This window comes from Carlito syrichta, unplaced genomic scaffold (genome assembly GCF_000164805.1).
Source record: "Carlito syrichta isolate Samal-C Ts95f unplaced genomic scaffold, Tarsius_syrichta-2.0.1 Scaffold126791, whole genome shotgun sequence".
NCBI classification, from domain to species: Eukaryota; Metazoa; Chordata; class Mammalia; order Primates; family Tarsiidae; genus Carlito; species Carlito syrichta.
In genome coordinates this window covers 168,078-184,883 of record NW_007070887.1, presented here as the reverse complement: position 1 = coordinate 184,883, position 16,806 = coordinate 168,078, and the positions used below count along the sequence as shown (strand labels likewise).

The 16,806-nt window shown below is 44.1% G+C and overlaps 1 protein-coding gene across 1 annotated transcript in view; it reads right to left on the bottom strand.

Annotated features, from left to right (window-relative positions):
* Positions 1 to 16,254, bottom strand: part of PPARA (peroxisome proliferator activated receptor alpha) — a 77,822-nt gene extending 61,568 nt beyond the window's left edge. Inside the window, exon 1 of the mRNA XM_008048810.2 lies at positions 16,214 to 16,254. The gene's annotated coding sequence lies outside the window, so the exon portion shown is untranslated. The remainder of the gene's footprint in view (positions 1 to 16,213) is intronic.
* Positions 16,255 to 16,806: the final 552 nt, after the last annotated feature.

Sequence of the window (16,806 nt, the reverse complement as noted above, 5' to 3'; positions counted from 1 at the left end):
GTCAGGGGAGGGGGGGTGGGATTGGCAGTTGAGGGAAACTGCTAGGGGATGGAGGGGCATACCTCATCAATAAGGGCACCCGCATAATCGACGTTTGTATACCTAACCCTGAATTGAACCCCATATCTTTATAATTAAAAAAAAGAATTTTAAAAAAATTGTCAAAATATTAAAAACCTCTCTTACTATTGGTTGTAAATGTGTAGGGAAATTTTAAAATGATAAAAATTAATATTCATTTAGTACACTATAAAAGATTAGAAATATTGAGAATCAAAGTGTTTTATTTATTTGAGAAAAAAAACCTATGAAGAGCGGTTTAAACTGTGCATGGCTTTTCACTGTGTAACTTAGGATACAGAGTAAGCATCTTTTCTTTGACTTAGCAGATTGTCATACTCCTTAAGTTTGGGTCTGCTGCCAACATTCTATTCTTTGTGCTCTCAATGTCATGAAATAACTTTGAGAGTTCCTTTGATGTGCATTTTTTGGCTGGGATCATTTCCTGTGGGACGGATGTCTTCATCCTTTTCATCACAACCACATTTTTTGCTTATGTGATAAGTCAATTTCATTACACATCTGCCAGCACTTCCATAGTCTCTTGGATGGCTGCAAGGTCAGCTATTTTTTCTATAACTCCATTTACGTTTGATTATACTTTTACTTCCCGCTTTATCACTTTCCATTTATTTGTTGTACTTTCATCTTTGTTGGCCAGTTACTCTTTCACTATCCATTTTTATAAATTGCCATGTGGGTTTATCACTGGGAAGCAAAGAGGCAACACAACTACACAGTTTGCCCGTCTGTGCCTGAACTGATTGACAGATGCTCAAGAACCAATCACAGCCCATCTTTGAAAGATGTGACATGATTGGTCATTGTTTATCATGGACATCTGTTATCTATATTGTGATTTGCGGACTGGAGAGTCGGCAGCAGAGCTTGTACTTTAAGCAGTTACTCGGTTCACATATACGGGAGCTGGAGTTGTTGAGGGAATGGTATTTAACTAAGGTGTTATTTAACTAAGCTGTGGTCATTGGAATTTATCTATAATGGAACTGTGCAAAGCCAGACAGGCTGTATTTGAAAAAAATTGTCTTTAGAAATATTAATTAGAGGTCTAGGAAGAGGCTTCGTTCCTCTGGAGAGGATATTCACTTGCCTCTGCCAGGCATCCATGATCCTAGCAATCTGGGATCACCTTCATCCAGTGTTAATGACTGAGAACAGTTAGACCTGTGATTCAATCCTTGGCTAAGCTGATCTATTTCCAGGTCACCTGCACACCCCAAAAGGGGGCAGCTTTTGGGGGTCCCAATACCAAGTATGGGATGTTTACCCGGGTCTTCCCTTCCTTACCTTCTTTTCTAGGTCTTCCCTTCTTGTGTACCAATTTTTGACTCCTAGCCCCTCAAAAGTGCTACTCAGGCTTAACGCCTTCTTCCACAAATTAGCCTACACCCTAGGGACAAGATGGCCCCAGATGCCATGTCTATATTCTCCAGATTTTGTCTGGCAATGCTTCACTCCCTTGTGAGCTCTCCAATCCTGTTTTATCACTTTTCATTTATTTGCTGTACTTTCATCTTTGTTGGCCAGTTACTCTTTCACTATCCATTTTTATAAATTGCCATGTGGGTTTATCACTGGGAAGCAAAGAGGCAACACAACTACACAGTTTGCCCGTCTGTGCCTGAACTGATTGACAGATGCTCAAGAACCAATCACAGCCCATCTTTGAAAGATGTGACATGATTGGTCATTGTTTATCATGGACATCTGTTATCTATATTGTGATTTGCGGACTGGAGAGTCGGCAGCAGAGCTTGTACTTTAAGCAGTTACTCGGTTCACATATACGGGAGCTGGAGTTGTTGAGGGAATGGTATTTAACTAAGGTGTTATTTAACTAAGCTGTGGTCATTGGAATTTATCTATAATGGAACTGTGCAAAGCCAGACAGGCTGTATTTGAAAAAAATTGTCTTTAGAAATATTAATTAGAGGTCTAGGAAGAGGCTTCGTTCCTCTGGAGAGGATATTCACTTGCCTCTGCCAGGCATCCATGATCCTAGCAATCTGGGATCACCTTCATCCAGTGTTAATGACTGAGAACAGTTAGACCTGTGATTCAATCCTTGGCTAAGCTGATCTATTTCCAGGTCACCTGCACACCCCAAAAGGGGGCAGCTTTGGGGGTCCCAATACCAAGTATGGGATGTTACCCGGGTCTTCCCTTCCTTACCTTCTTTTCTAGGTCTTCCCTTCTTGTGTACCAATTTTTGACTCCTAGCCCCTCAAAAGTGCTACTCAGGCTTAACGCCTTCTTCCACAAATTAGCCTACACCCTAGGGACAAGATGGCCCCAGATGCCATGTCTATATTCTCCAGATTTTGTCTGGCAATGCTTCACTCCCTTGTGAGCTCTCCAATCCTGTTTTATCACTTTTCATTTATTTGCTGTACTTTCATCTTTGTTGGCCAGTTACTCTTTCACTATCCATTTTTATAAATTGCCATGTGGGTTTATCACTGGGAGGCGAAGAGGCAACACAACTGCACAGCTTGCCTGTCTGTGCCTGAACTGATTGACAGATGCTCAAGGACCAATCACAGTCCAACTTTGAAAGATGTGACATGATTGGTCATTGTTTATCATGGACATCTGTTTATCCATATTGTTTAAAGATTTTTGTCCACCTTTGCAAGTTGACTTCCAACCTATTAAACCACTATCAGAAACGGAGCTCCCTATCTTAATGTTTTCAAACCATCCAAAAGTCATGGATATTTAGCTGTACATTACTGTGTCATTACTTTTTACTTCCATAGCAACAAATAAGTATTTCTGTACTCTTCAATCCATAGACTGAAATGTAGGAAAGTGAATACATTTCTATCCTTGATGGTTCCTCATATTTAGGCAATATTACCTAAATAATAGCTTTCTTTTTTTGTCTTTGAGTAGGAGTCTCACTCTGTCGCCCAGACTGGAGTGCAGTGGCCGCTCCTGGCCAATGCAGCCTTGACCTGCTGGGGCTCTGGCGATCCTTCCGCCTCGACCTTCCAAGTAGCAGGAATCACAGGCGCGCGCTGTCACACCCGGCTAATTTTTTGATTTATTGTAGAGATGGGGTCTCACCAAGTTGCCCAGGCGGATCTCGAACCCGTGGGCTCAGGCAATTCACTCACCTCAGCCTCCCAAGGTATGGGATTACAGATTGAGCCACCAAGCCCGGCTAATAATAGCTTTCTAATTAAAATGCTAATAGAATTTTTGAACAGAAAAACTGTCATCTTTTCAACAAGCACAAGAGCATAGACTGAAGTAGAGAAGAAGGCTTCATTGCCAGGACACCTGCTAACAGCTGAGGGTATAGCCATGGAGAAACAGAGATATCCCTGCCCTTACAGAGCTGCCATTCGAGAGAGGGGAGACAGGCGAGAAACAGACAAATCAAGAAAGTATGTTAGATGGTGACTGGGTGGAAGGAAGGACTGGGACTACAATAAGGGGGTCAGGGAAAGCCTTTCCTCCAGGGGAGTGGAGCACACTCATGAAAGCCTTCCTTCATATACATGGCCACGATAGTCCCAGGGGACCACTACCTCCCACACTTTCAGCATCTCTCCACTCACTCGCACCCTAGGCGGCCACAGCAACAGCTTCCCCACTAGTCTAATGCAGGGAAAAGGAGGCAGACACCATGACTGGCCACTCACTACATGGTGCTACATACACATCCTCCCCCAAACTCTCACCCTGTGTGCCAGGCCAGTACTACCAGCCCTACGCCAGCTGCCAAACACATTGGCAACTAGGCACAAATGCTCATCTTGGGTGTTACAGAGATACAGCTGGATGCTGACCAGCTCCTCACATTCAAGCATGGATGGGCCATACTCAGTTGTCTCCGTGTGTCACACCTCGCTGAGCATGTGTTCATTGCCACTAGATTATGGGCTCCAGGAAGGCAGGAACCATGTGTGGCAGCTATAGACAGTGAGTCCAAAGATATCTACTCTCTCATCCCAAGCTTGTGGACATGTTACCTTACATGAAAAAGGGCTCTGCAGAAGTGATTAAGGGTACTATTGTGGGTTGACTGTGTTTCCCTCAAAAGGTGTGTTGAAGCCCTAACACCCAATACCCCAAAATGTGACCTTATGTGGAAATAGGATCATTGCAGATGGAATTAGTTAAGATCATACCAGAGGGGTTGGGTTCTAAGCCAATATGACTGTGTGTACTCTATAAAAGGGGCAATTTGAACATAGACATAGATACACAGGGAGAGGGCCACGTAAAGATGAAGGCAGACATTGGGGATTGACAAGCCAAGGAGAACTAGGGATGGACAGCCTCCACCAGAAGGTGGGAGTGGCATGGAAGGAGTCCACCGAGAACTTTTGGAGACAGTGTGGTCCTTGATTTTGACCTTCTATCCTCTAGAACTGTGAGAGAAGAAATTTCTGTTGTTTAAGCCACCTAGCTTATGTCACAGCAGTCCTAGGACTCTGATTAGGGAATGAACTCTGAGAGGGGAGATTACCCTGGATGATCTGGGTAGGCCCAGTGGAATCACTTGAGCCCTTTAAAGTGGAGAACTTTCTGTGACTGGAGTTGGAGCACTGCAGCAGACGACGCGGCAGCAGCCTTGGGACAAGGGCAAGGTCAGAGAGGTTTAAAGTGAGAGAACTTGACCCACATTGCTGGCTCTGACAACAAAGGGAGTCATGGACCAAAGAATGTCAGTGGCTTCTAGAAGCTGAGAACTACAAGGAAATGGTGACCATGTTTCTAAAAACTCACAGACTTGTACTTCTGAAAAGGATGAATTTCACTGTATGTAAATTATACTTCAATAAGCCTGACCTAATAATAAAAATCGATAAAACCCCTCAAGCCCATCTCTGCCATGTGGGTTTGAGGGAGGCTAATAGAGAGGTGAGTCTGATCCTACCCACTGTCCCTCCTGTGGGGGAAGGCGGCAGGGAACATTCTTCAAGAACATTGGAGAGCCAGCCCTGATCCCACTTGACGTAAAGGGCCTTGGGACCCCAGGAAGGATTCAGCTGCCTCCCCTTCCCACTGCCCTGGCTGGGCAAAGCAGGAAGCAGCCTGTACTTGAAGGCATGGGTACCACCCATTTTATGTTATCCTAGAGAAGAGGATAACATAAAAAGGCTTGGACTTGTCTCGGGCATCATTTACTTCATTCATTTCTATCAACTCAAATGAGGCTAAGCTCATGGCACCCAGGAGCCTGTTCATACCCCTCCAAGGCTGTCTCTCAGAGTGTGGCCACCATGCTTCTATGACTAAGGTGGAAGCACTGCCCAGAGGCCCCATCTGCTCTCCAGGCTGGAATCATCAGCGACAAAGCAAAGGCCGGCATTGCAGCTAAATGTACAGTGTTTTTTGAATATAGGCCATTAGATGCACGATTAGTGTTAATCATCACCTCAGATTAAAATTCTGCTAACCTATGTGGGTCAAAAGGAGTTTATCTTGAGCACTTAATGCCTTTAAGATCATAATCGGGAGAACTAAAATAGGCTCTGAAGTTTCTTGGATAATTTTTATTCACTCTTTCCTCTCCCCCAACTTTGCTCCTATATTAAAAGGAAATTCCAAATTTCAAAGCCAACTGTGTATGAAACTGCATACTTGGTTTACCGCCACACACTGCGCACATGCCCCTGGTCATCCTGTGACTCTCTGTTCTAGCTTTTACCATGCCATAGGCTGCCTTAGTTTCCCTACGTAACTAGCTGGCAGCCATGCTCATTATGCAATGTGGTGCTTCATAGTGGCAGAGAATGGTGCCTGCTGTTTTTCCCAGCACCTAGGACAGTGCCTGGCATGCAGTCAACCTTTGCTGAATAAACGAATGAGCTCAGGGATAAATAACTGACCAACTCCCTGGAAAGCTGCTGAAGTGAAGGCAGAATTTGTCAAATCAGAGCTAGCAAACTGCCGTAGGGTGTCTGCTGGACAAAACCCCTGCATCCATTTTGCCCTTGTCCCCATCCATTTTGGGGCAGCAAGGCAGGCTTCAGGAAGGAGGTGGTGTTTGATTAAACCATGGAAAACTCTCAGAGGGTGTCCCAGCTGCAGACTCCCAAAGCCAGTCCCAAAGCACCTGCTGGCAAGAGGCTCTAGGTTTGAAGGTGACTGAGGCAGACAAGGTTTCATGGGGTTGGCAGGGTCTGATCAGGGAAAGCCATTCTCACCAAGCCGCCACTCTCACCAAGCCACCACTCCCATAGACGCGTAATGCATAAATGCTTTGGAGGGAAAGCACAGGTGTTCTAAGTACTCATGTTAGCATATGCCCCCAGCAGGCAGTTGAGGGAGGTTTCCCTAAAACAGTGATTTTTACGCCAAGGTCTCAGTGATGAAGGTTATGGGGGGAGGTGAGGCTAGGGATGAGGGTCAGGATAAGGGAGTGTGTCCCGAGCATCAGCAGGAGCGGCACAGTGCAAGAGAAGCCAGAAAGGGTCAGTGTGGAAACAGTGCTGGCCCCTGGAGTGCCAGGGCCGTGTCTTCCCATGAACCACTGAAGCTGATAAACATAGGATCAATGAGTCAACATGAATGAAGGTGGGAGAGTTAATAATAAGCAAGGGAATGCCTACAGAGCTCTTACTACCTGCTGGTGCAACAATCTGTCCAAAGCACTAACTAGTATTCACCCCATTTGAAGTTGAGGAAACTGTGCCGCAGGCCGGCTGAGAAATTGATCAGTGTCTGAGAGCTGCTAAGTAGTGGGTCAGGACCCTGCACCTTATTTTACCTTTCATGTCCACCCCAAACTCCCCTGCCCCACAATCCCAGCAGGAGGCCAGCAATGGAGACAGGAAAGGGACATCAAGATCAGCAGAAGGAAACATGCAGGTTAGAATCAGACACATTGAGTTTGAGAGCCTCCGGGAGGGCATGGGCTGTGTCTGGAAGGCAGGGGGATGACAGACTTGGAGCTCTTGAGAGCAATGGGGAAGAGCCTGGCCTCATGAGAGGGAAAGGTGGCTGTATCCATCTAGCAGTGGGGATTCGATGGTAGCACAGGCAAAGGGAACACCACCAAGGGCTGTTAGGAGGGCACACTTGCTCAATCAGAAAGTAAACAACTGTTGACCTGGTCCTTTGGTGATTTGATTTCATGCGTATAAATGGGATGGCTATAGCTCCCTTAGAATACACAGACGTATTATGCCTTAGACTAGAATTTCTTCTTTTCAGCTCTTACAAGTCATTCCTTTTCTGAGTTCTAATCCTTAATTGTTCTCTCTTATTTTTCAGAGGTTTCATTCTTGAAGTCTGACCCAGACCCAATATCATAATTGGACATGTATCTGTCTGAAATACCTCCTAGAAAATGATTTATTCTACTGAGCAAGTCCACATTTGAATTAATTTGTTCCAAAAAGAGTAAGAAACTGCTTCATAGGTTGTGCATTCTTTTTACTAGTCATTGGAAACTGCCATGGTTTTATCTGCTTCCCTGGCTATATCTTTCATTCTTTTTTTTCTTTTTTTGAGTTGAAGTCTCACTCTGTCATCCAGACTAGAGTGCAGTGCCATGATCACAGCTCACCACACCCTCAACTTCCTGGGCTCAAGAGATCCTCCTTCCCACCTCAGCTTCCCGAGTAGCTGGGACTACAGGTGCATGCCACCATGCTCAGCTAATTTTTAAATTTTTTTTATAGAGATGGGGGTCTCACTCTGTTGCCCAGGCTGGTCTCAAACTCCTGGGCTAAAGTGATCCTCCTGCCTTGGCCTCTTAAAGTACTGGGATTACAGGCATGAGCCATTGCACCCAGCCTATTTTTCCTTCTGGGTTCTTGTCACTCTAAGTCTTATGCCTCTATTAGTATTAAAGATTATCAGCTGTCCTTGAATGTAGTTAAATATTCACTTTCACTTAGACTTCTGACCTAGACACTACCGGCAACTTTGTTAGATTCATCTAAGTAAAGAGAATGGAGCAGGGAAAAAAGCCAATACTTTCTGGTTTCCAGAGCAGAAAAACAAAAACAAAAAAACCATATCGATCTCTTCTTTTTTTTTTTTTTGAGTTGGAGTCTCACTCTGTCGCCCAGACTGGAGTGCAGTGGCTCCTCCTGGCCACCGCAGCCTCGACCTGCTGGGCTCCGGCGATCCTTCCGCCTCAGCCTTCCAAGTAGCCGGAATTACAGGCACGCGCTACCACGCCCGGCTAATTTTTTGATTTATTGTAAAGATGAGGTCTCGCCTGCCCAGGCGGGTCTCGAACCCGTGGGCTCAGGCAATTCACTCACCTCAGCCTCCCAAAGGCGAGGGATTACAGGCTGAGCCACTGAGCCCGGCTTTGATCTCTTCTTATAGGGACATCCTGCTAACTACTCTACACTCTCTGTTCACTCCCAAAGCCTGGGACTTTAAGGAATTATGACTGCTCTTCATGGAAAGCTTTCTACTTCAAATTTCCTCCTGAAGGGTCCCCATTCCTCTCTGGGTTCAACACATCAACCCTGGACCTACACTTCCTAGCCCTTCCCTGGTGGCCCTAACATGTGGTTTTCCAGACTCCTTTGTTCACTTGTGATCTGTTCTCCATCTCTCCCAGAATTTCCACCCCTTTCGCTGCTTCTGGGTCTATAGGCTCTCATACCTTCTTCCCTGGGTGTAGAATCCTCTTTGCTCTGGACAAATACGCTAGGCACCAACACACCACCCCTACCTTATTAGTCATCACTTGCCACACAAGTTCTTTTAGCCCTGTCAGTGTGAGCTTTTCCTCTGAAGGCTTCAAATGCATTTAAGTGCTCCAATGCCTTTCTCTCCTTCACATCCCTCCTTTTCCAAAGCCTTCCTCTTGGGATATCACTTACCCCCGAGTTCCCACCTAGTCCATGTCTTTGTGCAATTAAACTTTTAAAATGTTATTTATTAATTTAGAGTCTGAGTCCCACTCTGTTGCCCAGGCTGGAGTGCAGTGGCATGCTCACAGCCACCACAGCTTCTGCCCACTGGGCTCAGGCAATTCTTCTGCCTCAGCATTCCAAGTAGCTGGGACTACAGGCATGTGACTATGCCCAGTTAATTTTTTGATTTATTGTAGAGATGGAGTCTCACTAAGTTGCCCAGGCTGTTCTTGAACCCCTGGACTCAGGCAATCCTCTGGCCTCTGCCTCCCCAAGTGCTGGGATTACAGGTGTGAGCCACTGTGTCTGGCGTTGGCCTTTTTTTTTTTTTAAAGAGATTTACTTTATTAAGAACTCCTTGCTGAATAGACTGGCTTAGGCTTATTTTTATTACTTGAAAACTACAGAAATAGAATGTCTTCCTTTCTGGAAAATGCTCTTAATGAAGTGAGGTTTTTGAAGGAAAGAAGAGAGCAAAGATCATGTTCTGAACTGTCATGCACTTTTGACTACTCACTTGTGAGTCACAGGAAAGCTATACAGAGACAGCAAGCCCAAGTTTCCTTGTCTATATCTAGTGACAGATTCTGTAACATTTTTTCAAAGTGGAGGAAAAAAAGGCAATCATAATACTAAGCATACGCCCCCTCAAAAATAATACTCCTTCTCATAAATTGTAAAGTCCAAGGATACTGTTCACAGATCAAATACTGGGCCAGGCTCGATGGCTCAGCCTGTAATTCCAGTACTTTGGGAGGCCGAGATAAATGGATTGCCTGAACCTGTGGGTTCAAGACCTGCCCGGGCAACTTGGTGAGACCTCATCGCTACAATAAATCAAAAATTAGTCAGGTGTAGTAGCACGCGCCTGTATTTCCGGCTGCTTGGAAGGCTGAGGCGGAAGGATCACTGGAGCCCAGCAGTTTGAGGCTGCGGTGGCCAGGAGCGTGCCATTGCACTCCAGTCTGGGTGACAGAGTGAGACTCCAACTCAAAAAAACAAAAACAAAAACAAACCAAATATTGTCTTGTTTGTATTATAAATACCTTTCACACACTAAGAGATGATCCTATTTAAACCAAATTTCAAACTTCTCTGAACAATTTTTCTTTAAATATCATTCATATTAATCCCATCCCCAATGCACAGATAGAAAAATAGAAATAAAAAGGGAGTGGGGTCAGGCACAATGGCCCACACCTATAATTCTAGCAATTTGAGAGGCCCAGGTGACAGGACCGTTTGAGCCCAAGAGCTCAAGACCAGCCTAGGCAACACAGCAAGACTTCATCTCTATAAAAAAATTTAAAAAAATAAAAAAAATTAGCCAAGGATAGTAGCTGTCATCCCAGCTACTTGGAAGGCTGAGGTGGAAGGATTGCTTGAGTCCAGGAAGTCGAGGCTGTGGTGAGCTGTGATCGTGCCACAGCATTCTAGCTTGGGGGACAGAATGAGACCCCAACTCAAAAAAAAAAAAAAAAAAAGCGAGTGAACACTCACTTTATGTCTTATTGGATAAATAAGACACTATCCCAGTTACCAAGCTGTTCCATAAACTGAGCTAAAATGAGACTGCAGTCTAGAATGCACTGAATTTACTCAGAGTCCTAGACAGAGGGCAACACACTCCCTGTATTGGTAGCTTACCGAATGCCATTTTGTTCAATGTGGAAAGCTGCCTGAAAATGCTCCTGAAGACTCTTCCAGTACAAAATACCCCATTTAACACATAGGTAATAGAAGAAAACTTGTTTTCAGATCATTGATATATACGTGCCACTTGATTGTGCAGTCCTGTATTTTACAAGCCATATTGCTTAATTGTAAATATGCATTTAGATATTCACGGAAAGCTGACCACTAACTTCTTAGAATATTTCAGAATAGGACATATCCACACGTCGACCTCTAAATAACTGGGTCTCTTTTACTGAAGCTTGGCGATTTGTCACTTGATGTAGTTATCACATAACCACAGACTTATTCAGTTACAAATGGATACAAGAAAACTTGGGGCCTCGCTGACTCTTAAAAATGAAAAAAAAGGGGGGGAGGGGAAACTACAGACTACTGTTTAAATGTATTCTAATCTCAAACCATTCGTATAAAAGTTCATAAACTTTGAAACAATTGGTCATAATGTATTTGGGTTCCTCCCTCCTACTATACAAAATGATGTTCTTTCAATGGTTTACTTGTGGTCTTTAAGCTAAAAGTATAAAGCAAGTAAATCAGAATATAATTCTTCTCTCTCTCTCTCCCTCTCTTTAGAGTTAGAGTCTCACTCTGTCACCCAGGCTGTAGTGCAATGGCATGATCATGGCTCACTGCAGCCTCGACCTCCTGGGCTCAGGCAATCCTCCTGCCTCAGCCTCTCAGGTAGCTGGGACTACAGGTGTGCACCACCATGCCCAGCATATTTTAAAGTTTTTTTGTAGAGATGAGGTCTCACTATTTCGCCCAGGTTGGTCTCAAACTCCTGGCCTCAAGCAATCCTCCTGCCTCAGCCTCCCAAAGTGCTGGGATTATAGGCATGAGCCATCACGCCCTGACCTGTTTGTGAATCTCTTAAAATACAGCAAAAGAGAAGCAGTCAGATGAGCAGCGCATTCTGGGACACAGAGGGTATTTCATCAATGTTTTCTCTAATCTCTTCTGTGAATGAATATCTTATCTCCACAATTGCAGTGTGAGCAGGAGCCTCACCCTGCTAAATATAAGTGCTTCCCAATTCACAAAGGTTTAACAAGGGTTAGGGTTAGGGTTAGGAGGTTTTCTACTAAGTCAGTTGTTTGGAATTTGAATCCATGATCCTGCAGAAAGAAATCACATTTTACTTAAATATATCCTCAGGCCACCTCATAAAAAGTCTATTTACTACATAATATACCCCAAACCTAGTGATCCTTATGAAGAGGATTGTTTCAACTGCACCCATCACCTTTCTAACAGCATTGTAATGGGAACTATGTATCAGGAATGTCCAGCAAGAACACCTGCCCAGCACTGATGGAAAAGGGCTCTCACCATCCTGGGTATGATGGAAGCTGCAGAATGCCCAGGGGCAATCTCGTTGTGGTGGATGGGGTGGGTCACTATCTGTGGGTCTGCTGCCATCTGTGCTTCTCTTTAGGGCTTTCTCCAGCTCCTACCCACATTTGAGTACTGTGGTGACCACAAAGGCTCATCCAAAAATTTTTTTTTTTTGAGCTGGGGTCTCAGTCTGTTGCATTTAGGCTGGAGTGCAGTGGCATGATCACGGCCACCACAGCCTTGACCTCCTGGGCTCAGGTGATCCTTCCACCTCAGCCTCCTGAATAGCGGGGACTATAGGTATGTGCCACCACACCCAGCTAGTGTTTGTATTTTTTGTAGACACAAGGTCTTGCTATATTACCCAGGCTCCCTGGCTCAAGCATTCCTCTCACCTCAGCCTCCCAAAGTGCTGGGATTACAGGCATGAGTCACCACACCCAGCATCAATAAATTCTTGTGGAATAAGACTCTGCTTATCATTTACTTACTCAGTGAACATTTACATGCATCTACTCAGCATATAGGTCTAGCAGGGCAGAAGTAAATAAGACATACTCTCTGCCCTCAGTGAGTTAGATTCAGTGGGGGAAAGTCAAACTAACAAGGAACCGTGAAGTAGGGCAGCACCTAGCCATGGCTCAACAGAGTCATGTCCAGGTCCGGGGGGATTTCTCTAAGCCTGCTTTTAAGGATGCAGACTCCTCAGGTTAGGGAATGATCCGTGCCATGGCCTAGATACATTGGAGTAAGGACAAACCCAAGATGTACCACCACCAAACCTGAGCTCAAAGTCACATTCAGAACAAATGGGAACCACACATGACAGTTTTGTTCTTACTGGTGGAGAACTCTTGCTTACCTATCCAGAAATGAAAAAACAAAATTGGTGTCTAAGGGGAGGAAGCCATGTGTTCCTTTCTGAAAGGCTTTGAAAAATCATAAAGTGGTTGGAGCAAAAATACCACATGTATCAGATCTGGTTCAGTGAGAGATCCAGGCAGCCGAGGGTATGGCCGTCCTTCCAAAGACACCTCCTGTGATGCACACATTTTTAAAAACTATGGTTTTTTAAAAGAATTGTCTATGGAACATTTGAAAAATTGACTATAACAAGTCACCAAAAAAAGACATAGAAACAGAGACCCTCAAATTGAAAAAAAAATTAGTTTTTTGTTTGTTTTTTGTTGGGATTTCACTCTGTCACCCAGGTTGGAGGGCAATGTCACAATCAAGGCTCACTGCAGCCTTGATCTCCTGGGTTCAGGGGATCTTTCCGCCTCAGCCTCCCAAATAGCTAGGACTAGAGGTGCGTGCCATCACACCTGGCTTATTATATATATATATATATTTTTTTTTTTTTGTAGAGACAAGGTCTTGTTCTGTTGCCCAGGCTGTTGTCAAATGCCTGGGCTCAAGCAATCCTCCTGTCTCAGCCAACCAAAGTGCAGGGATTACAGGTGTGAGCCACCATGCCCGGCCAACTGCAGTTTTTTAAGTCACTATTTTTGAGTTTCACAACCCTTCAGAGAGGCGGAATGGAGAGAAACTCCATTTTCTGATGAGAAAACAGCAGCATAGAGAGGTGGACAAAGGTCTCCAGGCCTGGCAGGCAGCAGCTAAGGGGAATCCAAATCTCGTGATTAATGACCTAATGCCTTTTCCGCTGTATCAAGCTGCTTCTCTGATGCAAAGCAAAATTTTCAAATACTTTTTCCTTTACTTTATGTGGGCTGCAAAACAAACGCAGCTCAACTACAAAGACAACCAACCCTAAGAGGGCTGACTTTGCAAGGCGTGCATTCTTCACTTTCTGAAGTGCATAAACTTTCATAATATCACTGTCACAAGATGCTAAGTAATTAATTATTTTAAAAGCAAAGAATGCACACACCTCCAAATGATGGGAAAATCAGATGAGGTTATGTCTGTTACCCATAGAACAGGCTGGAAAATTTGCACACGTGGAGCTCCTTTCCAAAAGAAGCTTGGTACAGGCATGTGACAGAAATACTGGGAAGAAGAAAAGTTCTTTTAAACATGACCTACTGGGAACATCTAAGGTTTTTCTTATTTGGTTCCTACCTTAAAACCATTTTCTCACCAAGCTATAAATTTAAACTCTGTGCCCAGGTTTTCCAAACCACATGGCCTTAGAAGTGACCTAGCTGATTCTGTGTCATTAATTAGGATGAAAAAAACAGATATGGCACATGTCTATCTCACAAACAGAAACTATGGTTTTTAAAAGAATTGTCTATAGAACATTTGAAAAAATTGACTATAACAAGTCACCAAAAAGAGAAATAGAAACAGAGACCCTCAAATTAAAAAAAAAAAAAAAAAAAAGCCAGGCTCAGTGGCTCAGCCTGTAATCCCGTGCCTTTTGGGAGGCTGAGGTGAGTGGATTGCCTGAGCCCGCAGGTTCGAGACCCACCTGGGCAGCGAGACCTCATCTCTACAATAAATCAAAAAAATCAGCCGGGTGTGATAGCGCATGCCTGTAATTCCGGCAACTTGGAAGGCTGAGGCGGAAGGATCGCCGGAGCCCAGCAGGTCGAGGCTGCAGTGGCTGGGAGCGGCCACTGCACTCCAATCTGGGCAACAGAGTGAGACTCCAACTCAAAAAAAAAAAGCAGAAATTAGGCCACAGCCTCTAACTGCAATGCAACAAATTAGTATACACATTAAACAAAAAACAGTAGCTACTTAGGACACTCATCCTATCTGCTGGTAAGAATATATCCGTTCCCACACAGAGACTGTGAGAGAGTAAAAAAAGAGAAGAAAATTTGATGTGTTTCAAATTTACTTACAATAAGCAAAGAAAACTTTCAATTAATGTGTTTTTTTAAAAAGGCTACTTGAAGAATATTTGTTATAAAACCACAGATACTCATAGACAACCTGCAAGACAAAGAGCACTGGTCACTGACAAGTAAGATGGCCCAGCAGGAACAGTTTCTTCATCTTTCACCATGACGAGTATCATCTTTAAGTTTCTTTTTTATATTCTGGTATGAAAATCAGTTTCATGGGCAGAACCATAGTTGTCTTGCTCCATACTGGACACAATAACCCAAAGAAACTACTCAGTACATATTTATAGAATGAGCTAATTAATTATGTATATGAAGAGATTATATTTATATAGATTTTATATATATAAAGAGATTTTATATATATATAAAGAGATTGGCTAAATACTGTATCTAAACTCAGTGGGATATTATATAGACACTTAAGTGATAAAACAGAAATATATTTTATTTATATAGAAAAAATTTTCAGGCCTTACGATGGTTCATGCCTATAATCCCAGCATTTTGAGAGGTAAAAGAGAGAGGGTTGCTTGAGCCCAGGAGTTCAAGACCAGCCTAGGCAACATAGTGAGACTTCATCTCTATAAAATATAAAAAAATTTAGTTGGATTTGATGGTCCCAGCTACCCGGGAGGCTGAGGTGGGAGGACTGCTTGAGCCCAGAAGATCAGACCTGAGCAACAGAGCGAGACCGTGACTCAAAAAGAACAGGAGAAATATTTTCATAACTCATGTAGTTAGTAAAGCAAGTTATAGAACAGTTTATATAGAAGAAACTTGTCTTCTCTTTCTTTTCTCTCTCACACACAGACAATTTTAAAACTCTGTTCACAAGTCCGTCACACATGAGCTAGTAAAAAGAACTACAACATTCAGTGTACATGGCATGCATCTTATATGTGTAAGATGTGGGAAAAGAAAGAGAAAACATTTTTCTACTGTTGATTCATTTGCTTCAGAGTTGCATAGGCCCGCTGCTTCTGATCTTTCATGGATGGTGACCACACAAATCTGTATCATCTGGCCTGTTTCTTCAGCTGCCCCTGCCCTGGCTAATGGCAGTTCTGGAAGAGACCCATCTCAACAAGCCATCTGCTTAATATTCAAACCAAAATAAAAACAGCCCAGAGACAGTATGCTGCTGTGCCCTAGTCAGTGTCTATAACTTAAGTGTCTGCTAAGTAGCAACATTTCTCAAAGTTAATATTAATCAAGTTTTAAATTACATGAAACCAGCTTGTCATTGAACCTGACACAACAATTCAGAACTTAAAAGTGAATCCACCCACATCCATCTCTCTTTCCAAGCACTACAAGGGCATGTAACATGTCATCACAGAGTAATAATTAACCCCCAAATTCCCGGCCTGTGGTGCAACGGAAGTAAACACTTGAAATATTTTGGTCTGGAAACGTTAGTAAATCAAACCTATTTACCTATGGTGCCGACTTCTTGGTTCAGCGCTTGTCTTGCCGCAAACTTACTCCACAGAGAAGGCAGGGCTTTTAGCTTCAGCCTTGGCAAGAAGAAGGTAAAGGAGGAAAAGATTACGACTCGTTCTCTGGATTACCCCCAACTCTCCACCACCTTGGAAGAGGAAAGTCACCGTGACCCTGCCTCTTGCAACGACAACTGTACGGGGTCCGTCCCAGGAAAACCCTGTGCCCCTCCTCCCTTACCCAGCTCCCAGCGCTACCTTTCCCAAGCAGCCCAGGGACAGGAGGGGGGCGGGGTGGCTGGGATCGAGGTGGTTGTGCAGCCCCGAAGGTCCCAAGAAGCCCAACACATTACAAACCGTGGATTTTTTTCTTAGAATCTTGACATTTGGAGCATACCTTCTCTCCTTTAAGTTAAAAAAAAAAAAAAAAAAGGTGTGTGTATGGGGGGTGCTTGAAAAAAGCGAGCAGTTGTCTCCTGTTTGTAGGGGGTGGGTGTGGAGGCAGAACCGACCCCCTGGCCTCCGCTAGCACCACCCTGCGCCCGTCTGGCTTCTCCCGAATAACCAGGGCTGCGCACCCGGGAACTTGGA